Source organism: Megalobrama amblycephala, linkage group LG6 (genome assembly GCF_018812025.1).
Source record: "Megalobrama amblycephala isolate DHTTF-2021 linkage group LG6, ASM1881202v1, whole genome shotgun sequence".
NCBI classification, from domain to species: domain Eukaryota; kingdom Metazoa; phylum Chordata; class Actinopteri; order Cypriniformes; family Xenocyprididae; genus Megalobrama; species Megalobrama amblycephala.
Window position 1 is genome coordinate 40,190,988 of NC_063049.1, and position 21,329 is coordinate 40,212,316.

Here is a 21,329-nt window from a genome sequence, read left to right on the forward strand (position 1 = left end):
AGAACCTCATTGTGTGGTTCTAATATTCAAGCTTCAGTTTAAAGATTTATTTTTTGGCATTTTTGCCTTTTATTATGACAGGACGGTATGTAGACAGGCAGCACAGATATATCCTTTGCTGACTTTGATATCCCACAATCCTGTGCTTTTCATTCTGTGACAGTTGAGCGAGAAAAATAAAGATGGTGTCTGAAAGTTGCAGTTGCTGGTCAGTTTGTGTGTAAATGTACTTTTTTAGACCAACGTTTTCCACTTCTGATATCATTTCTAGTGAGAAATTAGTATTGTAGTAATTAAATATTTGCCATTTTTATCAAAGCTCACTCTACTTTGCCGTAGATCATTAAACCGTTACGGTGCCTCAGAAGTCTGTCCGAAATCAATTTTGTCAGGTACCTTCATGTGTAAACGCTGCCTGCAAAGTCATTGCTCATAAGGTAGTGAGGCAACAAGTCAGCTGCTTAAGTTTTTGGATGGTGGGGGAGCCAATGTAGAGGGTGGGGGTGGGCATCATGATGCCATTTCCTCGCACCACGCAGGGGAATCACTTTGTTTTGAGCGCAAATGCACTTTGTTTATTTCACGAAATGGCCTGAGGCCTTTGCACTACCTGGCTGTGACTGTTGTCAACGCCTTGGTGGAGGGCATGTTTAGCAGGGGGGTTCCCCAGAGTATCCATAGTGACCAAGGTAGAAACTTTGAGTCCAAGGTATTCTCTTCCATGTGTGAGCGGTTGGGAATCAATAAGACTGCACCACCCCACTCCACCCTCAAAGCGACGGGCTTGTGAAGCGATTCAACAGGACACCAGCTGAGCAGTTGTCCATCTTAACATCTACTCATCAACACGATTGGGACACCCATCTGCCGCTGGTCTTGATGGCATGTCGCTCTGCTATTCAGGACTCTACCTACATGCACTCCGGCCCTGCTTATGTTGGGTAGGGAGATTAGGCCCCCTGTAGAGTTGGCCTTTGGTCAGCCCCCGGATGCTCCACCTGTTCACGCGGGACCCGAATATGCGAGACAGCTCCAGGACCGCTTGGACTCCGCCCATGCATATGCCAGGAGGAAGCTGGTGACTGCTGGGATGCGTCAAAAGACAGCTTATGACCTGCATGCCCGGGGGCGGGACTTTGGGGTGGGAGAGCTAGTTTGGGTTTACAGCCCAGTGAGGAAGAGAGGGAGGTGCCCGAAACTGGACAGCCAATGGGTGGGACCATGCCCAATATTGGAAAAGCTGGGGGAGGTTGTATATCGGGTGCAGTTGCCTCCTCGGGGGCGCAAAGTGGTGCTGCATCGGGATAGGCTGGCCCCTTATAGGGGCACCACAACACCGAGGGCCAGCACAGTGCATCCTTCACAAAATGCTGAGACTCCAAGGGGTCAAAGGGGGTAACCGAATTAGCGGAAATGGCCAGTAGTGGCCAGCAAGTGAAATTGTTACCTGACACCCCTCAGGGCGATCGATCGCAGGGCTCAGAAGAATCGGTACCTGAAGGTCAAGATCACACACTCCTCAGGGGGCATCTGAAGAGAAGGAGGAGAACCCCAGTAAAATTTAGAGACTTTGTCCTCGGGGTCAAGGACTTCAGTAAGAGGGGGGTAGTGTAGCATGTACTAAATGTTATTGTGCTGCAGATGACAAGGAGTTTAATGATTATGTTGCATTCTATTCATTTTTGTGTTGGGAACTGTTATCATTAAATGCATTACCTGTTATTGGATGTTCGGGTTGAATATGCAAAGAGGCTCCACCCCTGGTGTGTGTGAGGGAAAGCGGGGAGAAGGGGGCAGAAGAGTGCCTCGCTGTTTCAAGTGCGGTTCTCTGTTAAAGTCGGGGTGTGTACGGCGTGGGTTGTGGCCTACAACAGCCCAAATAAACACCTCTTTTCAATAGCACGTCTCATTATTGTCTGAGAACGCTACAATACTAATGTTTACATGGAGAGACTATCATGCACTTTCCCAACATATCCTAAACTAACTTTTCTTCACGGAATAGTAAGAAAAGCCCTCTTTGTTCTGTTTACGGAACATTTTCATTATGGTGATTCGGAAAGAAAACGCGCTGGGTTTCTACTGTTGCTATAGTAACGAACGCATTTTGAACGCAAAATGTACGTGCATCTGATTGATAAACCGCACGCTCTTATGTCAGTGTTGTTAATGGTGTAGTTATTTCAGCAGTTTCCTCGCACATTCAGTTTAATGACATTAAGTTCATAATTTAATTTATCATTCATTGAACTGTGCGTATGCATTTAGACACTTACATCATGTGTTTGCTCCATCCATGCAATAAATGCGCACCTTGAAACTGCTCAGGTAATGTCAATGAACCATTTCCGACGTTTCCACACAATAAAAGCATTTTATTTCAACAGTAGTGACCGTGCAATGACTTGGCAGCTTTATCGATGGCTTGAGCAGTTTGACTCAGGACTATTGCTGTCTTAATAGAGAACTGTCATATGCTCAGCAGTGGCCGTCCTGAGGGCTACGGACTGAGCGCGAGCAGAATTCAGTGAAAGGCGGAAAAGGGTGCAGTGAGTATCTGTGAATGAGAGCTGTGAGGGAAGGCGCAAAATGACGGCACACAATGTTTCCATCACTGAAACTGTAATTTTGACCTTCAACTGTTTGGAGAGACCATTGAAGTCCACTATAAGGAGAATAATCCTGGAATGTTTTCATCAAAAACTTTAATTTCTTTTTGACTGAAGAAAGAAAGACATGAACATCTTGGATGACATGGGGGTGAGTAAATTATCAGGAAAATTTTATTTGAATGTGGACTAATCCTTTAAACTTCGCCAGAGCGCGTACACACCTCACACACCAGATGCCGTGCGCTCGCTCAAGGACATAGTGGTGTATTAGAGGTTAAAAATTATATAAATACTGTTCGGTTTCTCGCACAAACTGATTGTTTCGTGTCTTTGGACATCAATGTGTCGTCACGAGCCGCAGGGTTTAATTTGGATTTGTCTGTGCATGTTTTTTTGACTCTTATAAATTGTGTTACCATTGACATGCAATATACGACCAACAGACTGCAATGGTTGGAGTTAAAAATCATCGTTTGTGTTCTACTGAAGAAACAAAGTCACCTACATCTTGGATACCCTGGGGGTAAGCAGATAAACATCAAATTTACATTTTTGGGTGAACTATCCCTTTAATCTTCATCCAGCTGTTCCTGTTTAGTTCCCTCATTTGCTATGTGTGTATATATACTCCCTGTTCTGTTCATTTGTCTACTCTTTTTAATACCTCATTAAATGGCTTGGCTGAACAAGCCATTCAGTCATTCAAAACTATGATAAAAAGGCAGGATAGGGAAGTGTGGTGTCCAAAGTGTCCAAGTGAACGTGTACTGTTCAGCTACAGGATCACAACACAGTCCACCACAGGAATAAGTCCAGCAGAAATGCTGTTGGGACATAAACTGACATAAATATAAACAAAAATCACTTCCATTTTCTCATAATATACATTACACATCACCACATTTTTCAGTGATTCACAAGCGACTCATCTGATACTTCAGTCTCTCTAAATCCCTCCATTCCGTGAGCCCACTCTGCTCTGATTGGTCAGATGGCCCAGTCTGTTGTGATTGGTCTACCGTGTGCAGCACATGCGGAATCTAAATGCCCTTTACCATAACTGATTCAGCTCCCGAAGTTTCCGGGGCTCAGCAATTGTACACACAGTAAAGACAGTAACAATGATGTTGATTTTACCATATCAATCTGATGGCAAGTCCGATGATGAAACATTGGAAGAACTAGTATTTATCCATCACAAGAACGACTTGAGCACGAGTTTCTCAGTGAAACACTACTCAGTTTGATGTATATTATGAGATGTTGCAACATTTCCTCTACATCACCATTAACTAGTGTATGTCATCAAAAATAAATAAATAAATAAATAAATAAAGTACGTGTATATTTCTAATTTATTGCGGTGCACATGTGGGAACTGTATCATTTAACAGTAACAATAATAGTGCTAACATTAACTGAGAACTAATGTTAATGACTGATGTAACTAAAGTTTGTAAAACCAATCTTGCTCCATCCTTTATTATTACTTAGAGTTGTAAGAATGACATACAATGGATTAATGGACACAATTTTAGGTAATAGTGAGCCACAGCGGATTTACAAAAATATTTCAGTAAGACAGTAATAATGTGATTTAGCCAGTTAGCTGGAGACATATAAAACACAAAACTATGTATTTTGAACACCCGGTAGACAATATATACAGTAATAATTAATCGTACTTACAGGCTGTGAGGAGCAAGTTGGTCCAAATAAAGTCAGAATGGTCCTATCTTTAATGAATAAGCGTTTTGTAAATCCCATTTAGACCACATGGAGATTTGAGAAGCAATCGTGAAAATGTTATTATGCTGTTGTATTGCTGTGGTAATTTAAACCACTGACTTCACAAGATCTTAATTAGCTTATTCAGGTGTGCTTTATCAGGGTTAGAGCTAAACTTTGCAGGTAGGTAGCCCTGGTTTAGAGTTTGGGATAGAATATACAGTTTGTACAGTATAAAAACATTTTTTGTACGTGTGTGACACACACATAACAGACAGTTTCTATATGTGTATTGCTCAAGTGATCTTTGTCTTGCCTGCATGTTCACACACTTCTGACTCCCATATGTTTGCATTCCTTTTTCATGTAATCTGTCGAGTAATCTCCAAAGAAAGATAAGAATTTCAGGGAAAAGATGAAAAACACTGAAGTCTCTGAAGTACATTTAATGACACTGAATCAAAGTCATTTTGGTATTAATTTATTTTTTATTTTAAAAACTCTTAAAAACTTATTAAACTCTACAGAGAATACCACAAATGCTATTTTCAAATGTTTAAACATTTTAATTTGCTTTAGTACAATACACAAAATCAAGTGTTAATTTCGTTATTTTGAAAGTATTTTATTTGGACATAATCTTCCTTTAAATGAATTTTCTGCAGAGCAGCTAAATGAAGGTCAAATGAATTAAAATGAATGAGAAGCAAATGAAATGTATTTTTCCTCTCAAATCCTGAAAAACAAATGCTTCTTTCTTTAATCTATAAATAGAAACTTCACCAAAAAGATAATTATCTGTAAGACGAACCTGGGCCACATCGCAGGCCTAGAAGCCTGATGCTGAGCTGCTGGCTCACGGGACCAAGGCAACGACGGGCACTCAGATGACCGGGGTGACGATGGGGCGAGATGGGGATGGGGACAACAGGGGACGACAGGGAGGTCGGAGGAAGGGAGGAGCCCGATGATGCTGTAGGGGTGCAGGGTTCAGACGCAGCTGGAACCCCAGATGTCCATAGCGGAAGCTGGGCGTCAACCACCCGAGGCCAACCTGGAGAGGCAAGTGAGCCCAGCGGAGCATCCAGACAGACAGGGCGTGGAGACGATAAGGGAGCGGTGAGCCAAGGCGGTTGTGGGAACATGACTATCGCGGTGTTAACCCTCTGGAGTCTGAGGCTGATTTGGGGCCTGGAGAAGTTTTGACATGCCCTGACATTTGTGCTTTTTTCAAGTTGTTCATAAACATATTAATGACACAAGTGTCATTACACTGTATTCAGCACAAACTAGGCTACAATAATATGTGAGGAACATGTATGTACATGTTTGTGTTTTTGAAGGAATAACATTTATGCGTGGTTATTGAAAAAACAAAAAACTTAAGTCACTAAAATAAGGCCAAAAAATATATTAAATCTGTGTTCACAAGACTTCTGGGTATTGGAGGTTGTAGACTAGAGTTTTTGCTTCAAAATTATGTAAAAATTATCCTGCCTACTCGTTCATATAAAACAATATATTGATTTCGTTTTTGTAAGACACTTTTTTTCAAGAAACACAGTATGCGTGGAGGCGTGAATCGTAATGAATAATAGGTGATTCACACCTGAGAAGACAAAAGAATCGCATAAAGACCTGTAATGACCTGCATAATAATGAGGCCTTTCAGTCAGGTAGGCTGTGAAAAAACCCTCTGTGATCATGTCTCAAGCTCATCATGGTGTATATCAAACATACAGAAAAAACAGCAATACTGTGGAAATATTATTACAATTTAATATAATGGTATTCTATTATATACTTTAAAATATAATGTATTTCTGTGATGCAAAGTGTCTGAACAATTGTGTTACCTCTGTGGCATTTCATAAAGGCTTTTAGCTTAAAAGCATGCACATTTGGAGAAATATTGATGGATTCTCATATTTTTATGTCAATTTTCTATACAGAGGAGTAATATTTATTTAATATTCATTATCATCACTGTGAGCGCTGGATACTGTGTTTTCAATTCATACTTGCAGCCGGAGGGCGCTCTGTGCACATTTAGTCCACAAATTAATCTAAAGAAGAACAGGCCATGTGACATTCCAGGAACTAACGGCATGTCTTCCAGAGGTCTCTAACCATGGCTTTAACATACAGATAAACACTTTTGAAGATAATAAATACACGATTGCGACGATGTATACATGTATTGCCTCAGAATTTGCGTCTGAATAGTGCTTGCTTCGTGGGCGTGGCCGCATTAGCGGATAATGAGCTGAATCACAAGCGTCCGACATGTGTCTCTTTTCATACAGATTACATAAACAGAATTTTTGTTTTCAATTTGACTTACTCAATTTGAAACCTGACATTTCAACGTTTCTTTAGACATAAGTCTAATTTTTTGTGATTAGTATTCACTAAGTTACAGTTCATTTTCTGAGAACTATCAGATTGGACTTCGTTCAGAAAGAGATGACAGATCACGCATCATGTTAGTTTTATTTTGCAAAAAGCACAACATTTTGTCTTTACTCTGAGTGTACACAAATAAAAGAAGATATTCTATAGTTTCAATTAATATATTACTTATGTCTCTATATGACAAAAAAATGACAGAGTATTTTAAGTCTGTTTTGCTGCAATGTGAAAAACATTGCCGGCGCGTTTCCTGACTCCAGAGAGTTAAGGTCTAGGCTTGCTTACCTTGGTTCTCATGGCTAAGCCCACTCCCCTATGCCCCGATCTAGCATTCTCTTTGGTGGCCATCAGAAGCGCTACTTCGGCGAATGGACTGGGCGACCCGAGGATTACAGCCAGGGCTTCCCCACGAGGCAATCTCCATGGGCCCCTCACCCCTCATACACATCGCAACCTGTGGTGCTTCCATGGGCAACCAGCTGTTTCCTTTAGTGTGCCCACTGATGATCAGATGTTGAGAGGGGGGACGGGTGGAGAATCTTTTGTTTCCTTTTGTTTCTGTTCCGCCAGCTGGCTCCTCAATGCCCATGTGTGCATGTTGTACGTCACATGACTTTCTTACCTGTACCTTTGTCCAACCTCGGATGTGACCAGCACGCAATCACAGAGGTGGAGCAAATGGAGATGAGACAATACACAAGTCGAGTACATACAATTACCAAAACTCACCAGATACACATATTCACTATACACATAAAGAATTAGGCTAAGACACAAAACAAAGTTTCACAGCGTCTCGGGCCTCGCGAGAGGCATATATTCTCCACTTTTATGCCACGGGGAACCTATCGGATTAGAAAGCTGGTCAATGATGTCACAGGAACACGGGGAACAGGCGTGGGCCAATAGGGTGTGACTAGGAAAGTGAAAGTAAAAAGGAAAGACTCGGGGAAAGAGAGAAAAAAAAAAAAAAAGATATTAACAACTCAAGGACCCAACAATGTTTTATTAAAGAACATTTTGATTGCAGAAACCTGTTTGAACCTTATTCATCATCTTCACCTGAATCAGATTGTGACAGTACTATATGTACTAAATCCACAGTACAAAATCCTGATGGAAATCCTCACAGACACAATTTCTTTCTAAGAAGGCACACAGTTGTGAGGATACTGCCTTTTTTAGTATTTTTGATTGAAAAGGGAGATTTGAGATATATGACTTCTGGAAACATCTCTTTCAGTAACTTAGTCTGAATAGGGTCTAACAAACATGCTGTTGATTTTAAAGATTAACAAGTTTGGACAATTCTTCCTCTCCTATAGAAAAGAGTTAAAAGAACGAAGAACAAAATATTCCTCAGGGGGTCTATAGTGCGATATCTGATGCAATACTGTAGTGGGCGGTTGCACGGTTCAAATTTTCTCTGATATTATCAATCTAGCAGGCAAAGAAATGTATAAAGGAATTACTCAAAAAGTCATAAGGAAATCAAGTGTTTAGCATAATTTTAAAAAATTTCATCTGTACATTTTTTTATTTAAAGTAATTTAAATTAAAGTAAAAATTTAATTTAAAGTAAATTGAGTTTAAAAAAAAAAATCCCAAAGTGTAAAAACACAAAATAAAAAAAAAAACTGTAAAACCTGTGATTCTACATAATCAAATTGTGGCTGTTTTCAGTGTCTGCATAGTTTCTCTGGGAGTTGTATTTGCCCTTTCTTACAACTTCACTGAAGCAACTCAGTGAAGTTGCTTCAGTGAATGACATTTAATAAATAATAGAACTTGTGGATGAGCTTCATGATGTAAGACTTGTATTTCCTATTTGATTACTTGTATGTAATTGTAAATGTAACAAGTGTACCCACCTCAAAAATCATACACCGTTTAAAACGAAATCAACTTAATTTTCATTTCAAAACTCTGTTTCAAATGGATCACAAAGTCACCAAAACCTCAAACACTGAACATTCATCCTGCGTGATTGATTAAAACCAGTATGTCAATGGCCTCCTACTTCTATTAGTGAGGTTTTTCAGAGCAACCTACATTTTGAAATGTGTAATAAAATGTAATGATACAGTAATCTACATAATTTATAGTATGTCCCATAAAATTTACACATGATTCTGACAGCATTGCTTTGGGAAAGCGGAGTCGTTTTAACAGTTTTAACGTCATAAAATATGTACAGTACAGTAAAAAATATATATATATGTATAATGGTTTGTATAAAAGGTACAAAATTTGTATGTTTTTTCTTTTCTTTTTGTTTTTTTACAATCACACAAAAAGTAGAGCTTGAGGCACACTCAATGAAAATATTAACCATTAATTCATAAGCATCTTTAGAGATAAATGTTTTCAGCAATTGCTTACACAGGATTTCTGTAACGATGACATCTTTTCTCTAAACTCTAACTCAAAAGCCCAAAACACACTCACAACACACAAAACATGATCACACATCTCTTGCAACAGCAAACACTTCTTTCAAAACTTTATGAACTCTTCTCAAAATGGTGTTTTTGCATCATATCTCTACACATCAAATCATTCGCTCTTAACTACACACAGATGTGACAAATGTAAAACATCACTATCTCGTTTTCAGTGCGCAGTGGAATGCACAGCCATTTGTCATAGCTTTTACACATACATGTGCACAAATACTGTAAATACACTATGTATGCCTATTACTGTATATTTACACTACAAATAGAAAATCTGCGGGGAAATAGCCCTAACTTCTTTTGATTTCTAAGTCAACAAACAAGTTGGTTTTGAATGACAGATCGTATGTTGAGAAAAAATCTGACACCACGCTAATGTGCACTCACATTTACACAATAAATATGTCCATCATGTGACAAAGAATGTAACAAATTCATAAATACATTTTGTATACATTATCTAAAAAAAAAAAAATCAAAAAACATTTTTTTTCTTTTGCTGATAATAATGACACGAGTGCAAAAAAGGGGGAGTAGCAACTTTTCCCCTTTCAACTGCCACCAATTAAAGTAAATATGGGAAAAAAATTGCATAATATGAAATACACACTCCCACCAGCACAAACTCTCCGCCCATGAGTCTCAAATGAAAGGAATAAACTGCCTATATAAAGACAGAGACTGTCTAAATAAAACCACCAGAAATCGACTGGACCGGCACACATGAACTCCTGATACTCAACGAACGCAGGTATGACAGCATATGATCCACCCATCTACATAAATAATCTAAATCACTAAACACTTTTAGCAATTGTTTAATTATGTAGATAATTGGGTAAAATAGAAAACTTTTTTGACCAGTATTTTCAACATTACGTTGAGTGATTGACATTGTAGCACTTCATGAATATGAAGTAACACTTAAGTTTAAAACTTGAGCTCTTGTTATTTTGTCCTAAACTTTATAACATATTGTCTATTTGTATTCTTTTGTTTCTTAAAACTCATCACAAATGCATGTTAGCCTATTAAAAGCATTAGAACAATGTCAATTTAGTTGTAGAGAAGCGATTAGTCAGAGGAGACGGCGGGAGCACTTAAGTGCTTGCTTAATACTTTGTTTCTGTTTCTCTATTAATATTAGAAAAGGAAGGATTAATCTGTTCAATGCTTGTTTCTATCTTCTACTTTCATTTTAATTTGTATTTTGAGTGGAATTAATTGTATTAAATATAATAATAGGTGTCGGCTAAGAAGAAGCCTTTGCTTTTTATATTGCTCGTTATTGCACTTAAGTGTCAAAAAAAATTTGCTTTTACTTTCCCTTAATCTGTGCCTATTTCCAGATTATGTTACTCTTAGCAATGTCTGAAACTTTGTATTATGAGCACTTCTTGCATTTATATGTCTCTTTATGACAAATCACTTGCTTTATTCCTCATTTGTAAGTCCCTTTTGTTAAAAGTGTCTGCAAAATGAATAAATGTACATGTTAAATTGTTAGTTTTATTATTACTGTTCATTTTTATTTTATATTCCAATAGACTTTGCTTTGAAAAGGCTCGAGAAATGTCTGGGAAAAAATTGATTCTTCTTGTCGCCGGCTCAAAGGGCTGGGAAAATTACAAACACCAGGTTTGTGTTTGTTTTTGTTATTTCATGACATGTTGCTTAAAATTCCCTAAGGTGTGCTGTACCTCAGTTTATATGATGACAGTAACTGAACACAGAAATCATCTTTTTCCATTTGTGTTTCAGGCCAACGTGTGCGGTTTATATCAGATAATTAAGAAACATGGAATTCCTGATGAGCAGATCGTGGTGATGATGTATGATGACATCGCTTACAATCGCCAGTGAGTAATTACTTGAAGCTTTTGAGTTTTACGTGTTTCATGGTGGACCTCAATCTTCTGTGCTAAACATACTGCTAATTTGAAGTGCAGGAACATCAGTGTAATGGAGCCACATTTCTGGGGTTTTTAAAAGCAAAATAGGATTGTCACAGAGGGACGAATAGAAGACAATAGGCCTATAGTAAATAATTTTTTCCATTCACATTCGCCACAATAGCAAAAGAGGAAAAAAAAAAAAAAAAGCATGATACCTTAGCATTTGCATGACTTTCCAAAAGAGGAAAAATGGAGACTGATAACATAAGACAGAAGAGAGAAAGATGTCAAATCTACCACCATTTCCTCAGACATGCATTACAAACACCCTCATAACAGCATTTGCAAGGAAACTTTGAAACACGTCATCACAGAAAAGTGTAGACAAGATTGTTGGAGCTAGCTGCATTTAACATTTTCCTTTTCTTCTCTGCCTGCAGAAACCCAACTGATGGAGCCATTGTCAAGTGTAGTTGATGATTCAAACGTGTACCTCGGAGTTCCGAAGGACTACACTGGAAAGGTAACATTTGAGTTGTTTTGGTAATGTTTAATATTGTTTTTATTCCATGTCTGAGCATAATTATAACTTACAACAATGATCAATTATGACAATTATGATCTTATAGGATGTGACCCCACAGAACTTCCTGACTGCTCTTCAAGGGCATAGGAGTATAGACAAAAAAGTCATAAAAAGGTTTGTCTGTTAAGAAGAAATCTTTCAATGATATCAATATGTCATGTATTGTTTTATTAGGGGTTCAAGCGCGTAGGGCTGAAACCCTTTTGTAATTGTTAACATTTCCAAGGCTGCCTGATGGGGGTGCTACAGCAATGTCAAAAGAATGAAAACTGTTAGGCGGGTGTCTTATATTGTTGGATTCGCTGGAGAATTTTTAAAAACCTACTTTTGCAAACTATTCTTAGGTTTTTTTACCTGACCGGAACCAAACCATTACTGCAAGATTCTCGTGAGTCTGACTGTCAATAGTTGTCAAAAAAAAGGTGAAATTCCGATTCACTAGGTGCCACCAAAACATTCAAAGTTGGTGGAGCAACTTAATTACTAAAATGGCTGTAACTTGTGAATGGAATGAGATATTTTCACCAAACTCAGCACACCTATGTAAGAGTTCATTTTTTCCTCGCATGAAAAAGGACCCGGCAACTGGTCACTTGGTGGCGCTATAACATGAATAAAACATGAAAACGGCTATAATTACTTCACCTTTAGTCCGAGTAACTTGAAAATCGCCAGGCCATGTATTCGTCCAAGGTGCCATGACTGTCTATGAGGAAAACATGTCCTGCAATCAGCCAATGAAATTTGAGCAGGTATTAGACAAGGTTAACAGAGGCCAAACGGAATGAAACTGTTTCTTTTGAAATCCAAAAGAAATTGGCCATTGGGGGTTGCCATCACGTTTTTCACACGAGTAAAGGATTGTGTACTGTGCGATTTTCCATGAGATTCATATTACATGGTCGAACTCCTCATTCTGAACAACTTTGCCTCTAGGACTGCCTCCATCGAATCATTCATTAGATAATTTCAAAAAACAACTTTGGCGAACTAGTCCTAGGTTTTTGGCTCAACCTTGATAACTGTTAAAAAGCTTTAAAAACTATATATTTTCTATGGTATATTGCCTGTATTTGCTGTAAATGAGCGGCCTTAAAGCGCTTGAACCCTGATCATTGCTGCTCTCAGCTATATTTATTATTATATTATTACCTTCACTTTTGTGCAGTTAATTAAGGGCCAACCACTGAATACGAGGAAGCAGCACAGGTGCTTAGTTACATTTTTGTAACATTTGTCAATGGCTAAATATGAAATTGCATACTTCTTCCCTACAACATAGTAGGCAAAAAATAAGAGTTGGCAAAAAGTATCCAGATTACCTACTTTTTCCAGGCGAGATACTGGCTGTGTCTGAAATCGTATAATCTCTTGAGTTGGTACTTAAGTAATTACTTTAGTTTTAAAGCACCCCTATAATGCCTTTTTTTATAGGTTCCTAATATTGTTTTGGGAGTCTCCTACAACAGGTTTACATAAAAAAAAAAAAAACACTTTTGTTTTCTAATTAAATACATTTAATTTCACCTCAGTTCTTAATATTTCGTAAACAATTCATTAGAAGCAGTTTGAAGAATCACTCTAAAATCACCCCTCCTTTCCGTGACCCTACACTGCTCTGATTGGTCAGATTGCCCAATCATTTGTGATTTTTGCCATAACTAAATGACAGCTATCAATTCGCAAGACACTGTATAAAATATATGGACAGAAAAGATGGCATCGATTTTACCATATCATTTGAGCCTGAGTCGATCAACCAGAAAATGATTTGCAATCACGACTGGAGCAGGATCGGTTCTCTATGGTAAGTGTCACCCTTAGTTTGCGTTATTTATAAGACGTTATAGCATGGTTATACTTTATGTAGGTGCACCTGTGGGAACTATATCAGAATGCCAAGTGAAGCTGAAAACCTCTAAACACAAGATAAACATTTAGGCCAGATGTGTACACAGACTTTTTTGGCCATAATAATTAAAAAAGAAAAAATGGCTATATCATTGTTTGACATTACAAGGGGTGTTTACCGTTAACATAGAGAATACTTCAACTAGTTAGTGTGGACTAGCATCTTAACATACTATTACAATACAGATAGAGCTCCACTCTACTATAAATATAAAACCGCAAAGGAAAAAACATTTTGTTTTGTTGTTGTAAACTCCCACGTTAGCCGAGCAAAAACGTGAATAGCTAATAATGCATTACACTCTGTAAACAAAAGTCACGACTTTTGATTAATCCATCCTTGATTATGACTCCAAGTAATAAGACAGACAAGCTGCATTAATTGACAAACTTTTAGACAATATTGGACCCACATCTGAATAGCAGAACTACAGAAACGTGAGTTAGCCAGTTAGCAGGCACACACACTAGGGTACGTATATTACACAACATAACATACAAAACTACGAATTTTAAACAATCGCTAGAAAATATAAACATCAATTATTAATCATACTTACAGGTTGAGATTCAGAGGAGCAAGCTGGTCCAAATAAACTGGTCATTGATCCATATTTTTTTTTATTTTAAGCGTTTTGTGAATCCTGCGTTAAACTCCCCAAGTTTTGAGAAGCAGTCGTCAGTAAAATGAACACAACAAAAGATTGTACTGCTGTGCACCGGTCTCGTATCTCTCACGGATGAGCTCCAGCAGCATAAAAGGAGGAACAACGACAGTGAAGGACAAGAGAGGACCAGGCCTGGACTTTGTGTTATGTTTTATTATGTTTGTGCCACCATTTTACTTTCGTTTTGTTGTTTGTTTATTTTATATTGTTATTAAAGTCTGTTTGAACGTTCACCAGTTCCCGCCAGTTTAAAGAGCTCTTAAAACAGTCCAGTGTTGGAGAGTCTCTAATCACAAGTGGTTATGCATTCCACAAACGTGGAGCTGAAACAGAGAAAGCTCGACCACCCATAGACTTTAAATTATATACTGGCAGCTGAAGAATACATGACCCAGAGAGAACGGCCTGGAGTGTAGGGGGCAACTAAACTGCAGAGATAAGCAGGGGCAGTCCCATGAATCGCTTTATATGTTAAGATAAGTATTTTAAAATCAACTCGTGCTTGTATAGGAAGCCAATGCAAGTTATAAAGTACTGGGGAGATATGTTGACGAGCAGTTGTATTTGTCAATAGCTGGGCGGCTGAGTTCTGAATGTATTGTAATTTCTTGATAGACTTGTTTGGGAGGCCGACATTAAGTGCATTGCAATAATCAAGCCGCAAAGTAATAAAAGCATGAATAAGTCTTTCTGCATCCGGCAGCGATAAAGAATGTCAAAGTCTGGCTGTTATGTGTGCTGCTGAAGAGATGAGGCGAGTACGGAAATCCACAATTAATGGGCTTTATTTACAAACAGGATACTGAGAGACAGCTTCACACACTTAGTCAAACAATAACTAACAACAAGAACGGACAGGGAATGTAGGGAGTGAGTCCAACTTAAAGGGAGTGCTGACGAGGACAACAGGTGCTGGGAATCCGGAGAGATGGCGGGAAGACTGATGAGGGAAGTGCAGACAGGTGTGCGGAACAGGAGGATTCTGGGAAACGGAGTTCGGGACAGGCGTGGATGTAACACTGGCGATATTTCTTAGATGGAAGAATGCAGTTTTCGATACCATTTTGATATGGGCATCAAATAATAGTTGTGGGTCAAAAATAACGCCAAGATTGCGCACCTGAGCAGACGAGGTAACAAAGTCATTGCCAGTAATCAAATTGGAACTATTAAATTTACGCAAGGCCGTTGGAGTACTGACAACCAGAACTTCTGTTTTTGTCTCATTGAACTTAAGAAAATTATCATGCATCCAAGCTTATATCTCATCCAAGCAGGTCGTAAGAGTTGTGACTGCAAGGTTTGGATTAGGGTGCATGCTGACATAGACCTAGACCTCTGTAACAGTCATTCTGATGATGCCATGTCTCGCAAAAACAAAGAAAGTCAAGTTTCCCATTGAGGATAATATCATGAAGCAGTGCAGCTTTCTTGTTCATGGACCACACATTCAATTGAACGAGTCTAATTTTAGAAGTTTCATTCTTATCACGCTTATTTCTCAAAGACATTTGTGGATAAGTTAGATTGGACATACAAATGACGCAGGAATTTAAGTGTCCTGATCCCCGAGAATAGGAGCAAAGCACATTTATACCAGTCAGCGACACATATAAACCCCGACGAGAGCCACGATGTATATAACTTGGCCGTCGCCACAGTTGAAGTGCTCGCAGAGCATTTTGAGTACAATCACTTGGAGGCAGGTGATGATCCAATGAAAGAAGTACAGAGAATGAGTACCTTATACTAGCGTTCCACGGTTTGAATTCCTGTGCAGACCAAGGTAATAACAAGTATCGTGAAAGAAAACAGCATACTGATGTCCAATCCAGTAGAATCCTTGACTAATCCCAAGTGGCAGATATGATTCAGTGATTCACAGGAGATAATAGCAACACCAGGCCAGCAGCAATGTCGCACATCCACACCAGTCTCAGATAAACAGGGACATCGAGGTGCGCACAAAGATCACTGCAGTATCAATATCCTCAACAACTATAATCTTATTACTAAGCATAATACAACATTTAAGCTAATGAATTGTAATGTAGAGTCCACTGGAGGCGAGTGTGGTAGAACCCAAATGCAGTTTAATAAGAATAAATCCCAAATACAAACGTGAACAAAAACAGACATGACTTGGCATGAACAGACTTGGCTTGAACACTCACCGACAGCAGGTTACTTTGATAATACATGACAAAGGAACATGGGGAAGACAATGGCTATAAATACAAGAACTGATGGAACATATGACTAGGACAACCAATGGGGAAGTGACACAAGGAACAAGAGAACCAATGACCGCACAGAACTGAAAACCACATGACTATAACCAACCAATGAGAACATGACACATAGACTAAGGGAGAACATGAGGAGCAAGGGAAACATGACACAAACAAGCAACATGAATCAACTACAAAATAAAAGACATGAAATCAAAAACATGAACACAAAACCAAAACACCCGTGACATGAATATGGGGCCTGCCCAAATTTTTTTTATTAAAACTCAACAGGCATACATTTTTGTTGAAACAATAAAGTGCTATATGGCACCTCTTATGTTGCACCATTTGACAAAGGTGCACCTTTAAAGATAGGTGCTATATAGCACTTAAAGTGAGTCCCCTATGATTACAAGCCAATGAACCACTTTTAGTGCTATTTAGTACCATTTTTTGTTTAGAATTCATCATAATAATAATCTAAATAGTAAAAAGCAAAAATTAGCATCACTCATACATTTATAAGTGTAGCTATAGATACACAACTGACAACTAAATGTACAATTTTATTTATTTATTTTGCTTTTAATGGTAGTTTATAAGTGATCATCTTAGAATTGACCATGTTATTTTTAGGCGATAAAATTATAAATTCAAGATTTTGCATGTAAATACATGGATAAGGACATAGGAACTGTTGTGTTTAGTCTGACAACCTGTTGACTTCTAGATCATTAATTCAGTATGTTTTATGACAGCTTTATCCTGCTGATCTCATTGGAGCGATCAAAAAGATGTATGATGAAAACAAATTTTCAAAGGTATGTATTCAGTAATGTTTACATAAAAAATCGTTTGCAGCCGAAAGTCTGAATGTGACAATCTTACCCTCTTCCACCTTACATACTTAACAAATCCCAAACTTTAATCTGAAAGGAAATTCAGTCCTTGTAATTATTTTTGCCACTCTTCTATTTCTAGCAGGTCTATCTTACCCAAAAGTCACATCAGTAGGCCTACTGCTTTCACAACAGTTACTGCAAAGCTTTTGAAAGGGGCAAAAACAACCTGTAGTGATATAAAACACCTTTCATAAAGGGAATGAGTTGCTGTAATTTTAAATATCTGACTATTTCCTCACCATGTATATGTGCTGCAGATGGTGATATACATGGACAGCAGTTATTCTGCAACAATGTTCAAAGACCTTCCCAAGGATGTAAATGGTAAGATGCTATATGAAAACCACAACTAATTGTCCCGCATTAAATGTAACCAGAGTCATACTAGTTTTTATTTGTTTTGTGTCCATAATCCATTTTCAAATTCTGGTTCTGATCTGTTCTGTATCTGTCACACAGCCTTTGCGTTGACTTCATGTGACAAAAATACTGAGACCTGTCCCACTAATTACGACAATTCCAGGGACGTCTTCCTCTCTGATAAATTCTCATGTACTTGGTTGAATTACCTTAATAAGGTATGTGTTTCCTGTCAATGAACTTTGAACTGCAAATGGCATTTGTAGGTTAACACTCTGAACTAAGTACAGCCACAAAGTAAACATGACAAGTGTGTGTATTTGTCTTTATATTCACAGGCTGACTTTGAAACAGAAACATTCCATGAGCTGGTACAGAATAAACAATCTAAATATCTTAAAGAAAATCCTGGTCCCTGCCCCTGCCAGTTTGGGGACATGGTATTAAAATCTATTATTATTTTTTTAATATAACAGGATATGAACACATATATATATCTCTTCACAAGATCCATGAATGTTGCTTTTTCTAAATTGGTTTCTTTTCATTTTTCTTTCTTTTTTCTTTAGGGAATCACTAAATGTTACCTCAAGGAGTTTCTTCAAAACTGAACACCCTACAAGCTGTTCAAACCTTATTCAAGAAAAAATCCTGTTGAGGCTCATGCAGATGATAATATCTAAATATAATATTTATAATAATATGATAATATTTTTTTCTTCTTCTTATGTTCTTTTCTTCTCATATTCTTCTGTTCAACAAGGCTGAATTTGTAAGGTCAAAAATAGAGCCTAAAACAGTAATATTGTGAAATATTGTGGGGGGAAAAAATACAACTGGGAAAAGGGTTAAAAGTACAGTGACTGTGTGTTGTTTTATATAAGTGCATTTGACAGGTTCATTGGCTTACTGTGCATTTAGGGTCTCTATTTTTGCTCCCCATTAAAATTAAACCCATGGCCTTGGCACTGCTACCAAGATCATGATATTTTAACTAGTCACAGTAAGTGAATGTTGTCTGTGAGTTGAGTGACAGCCATATAAAGTGCTTCTTATGGTCCAAGACACAAATCACCTTATTTTAGAGCCACCTAGTGTTGAACAGATATGTGTCTATGTGCCTGAGATAATGCACACATGATTTACAGACTCTAAATGACACACCCATACACTATTAAGGAGAAAAAACAAAGGGGGAAAAAAAACAACGAAAGAACAATGTGTCACAGCCATCACTGACAGTATCCACACCTGACAACATCTGTGAGTTTATGACAGAAAATTGCCTGGTTGTTTTAAGAAATTTGTGATGGGGCAATGAAACATCAAAAACAATACTGACCAGTCCTCACTGTAACAGACAAGCTTTTACTTCAGGAAGTATAGTGGGAAAGAGAAAGGGGGACAGGATAAGGAAAAGTCCACAAGCTTGGACTTGAACTCGGGTCGCCCAAAGAACAACGGCACAATATGTCAGCGTGCTGCCCACAAGCGTATCGGTGCCAAATAACCAAATCCAATTTGATAAGTATTAGAACCTCATTGTGTAAGAAACATGGGGGAAACTGAATCCGACAGCAAACAATCCAGCTGTCAGAATCCGTTCCCCCACCCATATGATGAGAGATGTTGATGCAGTGATTCTGAGAGTGGAGATTAACCAGCATCAGTTTGATAAATATTAGAACCTCATTGTGTAAGAAACATGGGGGAAACTGAATCCAACAACAAACAATCCAGCTGTCAGAATCCGTTCCCCCACCCATATGATGAGAGATGTTGATGCAGTGATTCTGAGAGTGGAGATTAACCAGCATCAGTTTGATAAATATTAGAACCTCATTGTGTGGTTCTAATATTCAAGCTTTAAAGGGGTCATATAATGCCATTTTTGTACAAGTTAATATGATTCTTTAGGGTCAAAATGAAAAGTTTGTAATATACTTTAATTAAAAATTCTCATTATTATTGTAAGAAAACACTCATTTTACCTGGTCAAAACCAGCTGTTTTCAGCAAGCCATTTCAATGCATGTGTCTTTAAATGATAATGAGCTTTGCTCACCCCGCCCCTCTGTTCTGTGGGGCGTTTTGACACAACACACATGAGCCGTTTCTCAATATGTGTTCTTGTCTGTACTTGTGTTCTTGTGGACTTGTGAAATGTCATCAGTCGCTGTCCAAGTACTGTTCCAATTCAAAGTTCGCATCTAGCCAAGTACAGTTCAAATCCCCGGATGTGTTCTTGATCCGCCCCTTTTATCGAGGATGCATCGAGAGGTGACTTGTGCAGACTTGAGACAGCCAGGTATCCCAGAATGCATCTCACACTAACCAGCAAGCGTCAATAGTAAAGGAGAAAACCCGCATAATTTAAACATTTTACTGTTATTATGTCATGATATGTAGTTTTAAGAGTTTTTCAGGCGAGAATGTGGTTTAAAGCTCAAATTTGTGGTTTATTGATAAAGATATCGCCTTTCTGAAAATTTAATCTGACATTGTCGGAGTTGTGAGATCCAGGCGATCACTGGACGCTCAGCGCTCATGTACCCAGCCGAGAGCAGCCTTACCTCGGCTAATCCTTCTGACGTTTGCCGCTGGCTCCGTTTTGGGTGAGGGCAACGTGACGTTTCATAACTTTATATATGGCTATTTAACTTTTGTATCATACTAAAGCGCTGATTTTATACGCTTGACTGAATTGTTTGCTTTATTTCTTATTGTACATTCTTATACCTTTATAATGGCTACTATTGATCACTAAAACTGACATTTAACAAAAAGAGACAGGGTTGTGTTTTATGTTATAGCCTATTTCATTTCATTACAGTGAAGATAATCTGAGATTGCACAAATAGTATTATGTTTAATATTTCTGAAATATATACGAAAAGAGGCGGGGTTGTTTAATATTTCGTTTTGTTAAATGTATGCAGACATTGCAGATAATCAATCACTCTTTGCCTGAAGCTATTAATATGTTTTTGTTTGTTTGTTTTTTAAATAAAACGAAAAGAGGGAGAGTGGCGTTTTATAACACATTTCGTTTTATTGTTGGCTAAAATATACATACAGAGATAACCAGAGAAGCCAGAGCAAGCTGAGTGACGTTATCAAGTACGCTGCTCTTCAATTTGCAGAATCTCCGGACTTGTGTTCTCTCGTCCACGGGAGTGCGTTCTCCTGAGTCGAACTTGCCAAGTCCTAACTACCAAGGACGCAAGTCTGAACTTTGCAAACTTGGTTTTGAGAAACGCCTAAGGAGTATTGTCTTCACAACAGCTGAGGGTATATTTTGGAGAAAGAATGGCAGCGGGAGTCTCTGAGGACACATCTGTGCAACCGTATCAATTTGAACCGGAGTCGGAGTCGGACCTGGAACAAGATGATGGCCCCGACGAAGTTCGATAATTAAGGCTCGAATAGGACGTTTCTGAATGGTTGGTTAATGTAATGTCACTTTGATCTGTCTTTGCATGTACTGGCAGGGTAGCGTAGTGAGATACGAACGTGTTTACTGATGTATACGTTAGTTCATTAACAGATTGATGTTACAGCTAATG

The 21,329-nt window shown here is 38.3% G+C and overlaps 1 long non-coding RNA gene across 5 annotated transcripts; it reads left to right on the forward strand.

Moving 5' to 3' along the window:
* The first annotated feature begins 8,942 nt into the window (after positions 1–8,942).
* On the forward strand, positions 8,943–20,074 carry LOC125270710. 5 transcript variants are annotated; one of them, XR_007185436.1, is made up of 10 exons: positions 8,943–9,959; positions 10,756–10,846; positions 10,970–11,067; positions 11,544–11,626; positions 11,733–11,803; positions 17,261–17,323; positions 17,662–17,728; positions 17,864–17,982; positions 18,103–18,204; positions 18,334–20,074. It is a non-coding gene; the product is annotated as an uncharacterized LOC125270710 (long non-coding RNA). The 5 variants fall into 5 exon arrangements; XR_007185433.1 differs by having other exon boundaries at positions 11,733–17,323; XR_007185434.1 differs by having other exon boundaries at positions 14,232–17,728.
* The last annotated feature ends 1,255 nt before the right edge of the window (positions 20,075–21,329 follow it).